Genomic DNA, 2,500 nt, shown 5'->3' with positions numbered 1-2,500 from the left:
GATGATTGGAGGCGCAGCTGTTGGTATACAGGGAGAAGAGCAGTGGGCAAAGGACGCAGCCCTGAGGAGTTCCCGTGCTGATGGACCTGGAGTCAGAGACTTCTGTTCCCGGCTTAACGCACTGCTTCCTGTCAGAGAGGAAGTCTGTGATCCACCTGCAGGTGGAGTAGGGCACGTTCAGCTGGAAGAGCTTGTCCTGAAGCAGGGCAGGGATGATGGTGTTGAAGGCAGAGCTGAAGTCCACAAACAGGATCCTGGCGTAGGATGCTGGGGCGTCCACATGCTGTAGGGTGAAGTGGAGGGCCATGTTAACTGCGTCGTCCACAGACCTGTTGGCTCTGTAGGCAAACTGAAGGGGGTCCAGGAGAGGGTCTGTGATGGCTTTGAGGTGTGCCAGGAGCAGGCGCTCAAAAGACTTCATTACCACAGATGTAAGGGCGACCGGTCTGTAATCATTTAGTCCTGTTGGCCTTAGCTTTTTGGGCACAGCGATGATGGTGGAGGACTTGAGACAGGCTGGTACATGGCATGTCTCCAGGGAGGTGTTAAAGATGTTGGTGAACACCGGAGACAGCTGGCCAGCGCAGTGCCTGAGGGTGGCTGGAGAGACAGAGTCCGGCCCGGCTGCTTTGCGTGGATTCTGCCTCTTGAAAAGCCCATTAACTTCTCCCTCCTGAAAGGAGAGAGTCGTTTCTGTAGTATGGGTGGGGGATGGGGCCTCTTGGGTGGGAAGGGGTGGTTCAGGACAGTCCAATTGTCTTTCAAATCTACGGTAGAACTCGTTCAGGTCGTTGGCTAGGCGGGAGTCGTTAGTGGTGTGGGGCGCTCTGGGTTTGTAGTTGGTGATGTGCCTGAGCCCTTTGGCAGACAGAAGCAGCGTCGTTAGTAGAGAACTGGTGTTTTAGTGTCTCTGAGTACAGTCGTTTAGCCTCTCTCACCGCTTTGCTAAACCTGTTCTTCGACTCCTTGAATCTGTCTCTATCCCCACTCCTAAACGCTTCCTCCTTCTCCAACCTCAACCTTTTGAGCTTTGCTGAGAACCAGGGCTTGTTGTTGTTAAAGTTCACCCTGGTACGTGTTGGGATACAGCAGTCCTCACAGAAGCTGATGTACACAGCCTCTGTGAGTTCATCCAGACTATTGGTAGCAGTCGTGAACATATCCCAGTCAGTACAGTCTAAGCACGCCCGCAAATCTTCCACAGCCTCACTGGTCCACTGTTTAGATGTCCTCACAGCAGGTTTACAGAGTTTTAGTTGCTGCCTGTATGCACGAATCAGGTGGACCAAGGGAGTTCTGTGCGAGCCGAACAGCCCCGTGACCCACAAGAGAAACATCCCCGCCAAATTCGAGCGTTTGACGGGGTCTATCCGTGAAAAAATATTCACGTTTTTGAGTGCACATGCATTTCTGCTGCAAATGCCTCTGGAAGTTTCATGCCGTTCGTATGCCAATTGTGGCAACACGAAAATGACCCGTTTTCCCATTCCGAGGGATTTCTGTGCGACCCTAACAGCCCCGTGAGCCACAAGAGACACATCCCCGCCAATTTCTAGCGTTTCACGGGGTCTATCCGTGAAAAATATAGACGTTTTTGAGTGCACATGCATTTCTGCTGCAGATGCCTCTGGAAGTTTCATGCCGTTCGTACGCAATGTGGCAACACGAAAATGACCCCTTTTCCCATTCCGAGGGATTTCTGTGCGACCCTAACTAACAGCGCCCGTGAGCCACAAGAGAGACATCCCCGCCAATTTATAGCGTTTCACGGGGTCTATCCGTGAAAAATATAGACGTTTTTGAGTGCACATGCATTCCTGCTGCAAATGCCTCTGGAAGTTTCATGCCGTTCCTATGCAATGTGGCCACACAAAAATGACCCGTTTTCCCATTCCGAGGCATTTCTGTGCGACCCTAACAGCCCCGTGAGCCACAAGAGAGACATCCCCGCCAACTTCTAGCGTTTGACGGGGTCTATGCGTGAAAAATATTAAAATTTTTGAGTGCACGTGCCTTTCTGCTGCAAATGCCTCTGGAAGTTTCATGGCGTTCCTATGCAATGTGGCAACACGAAAATGACCCCTTTTCCCATTCCGAGGGAGTTCTGTGCCACCCTAACAGCCCCGTGAGCCACAAGAGACACATCCCCGCCAATTTCTAGCGTTTCACGGGGTCTATCCGTGAAACATATAGAAGTTTTTGAGTGCACATGCATTCCTGCTGCAAATGCCTCTGGAAGTTTCATGCGGTTCGTACGCAATGTGGCAACACGAAAATGACCCGTTTTCCCATTCCCAGGGATTTCTGTGCGACCCGAACAGCCCCGTGAGCCACAAGAGACACATCCCCGCCAATTTCTAGCGTTTCACGGGGTCTATCCGTGAAAAATATCAATTTTTTTTTGACTGCACATGCATTTCTGCTGCAAATGCCTCTGGAAGTTGCATGCGGTTCGCATGCAATGTGGCGACACGAAAATGACCCGTTTTCCCATTCCGAG

This window comes from Petromyzon marinus, unplaced genomic scaffold, assembly GCF_048934315.1.
Source record: "Petromyzon marinus isolate PM22_M1 ecotype Great Lakes invasive population unplaced genomic scaffold, UKy_Petmar_22M1.pri1.0 PM_G_Scaffold_136, whole genome shotgun sequence".
Lineage (NCBI taxonomy): Eukaryota > Metazoa > Chordata > Hyperoartia > Petromyzontiformes > Petromyzontidae > Petromyzon > Petromyzon marinus.
This window is presented reverse-complemented; position numbering follows the sequence as displayed.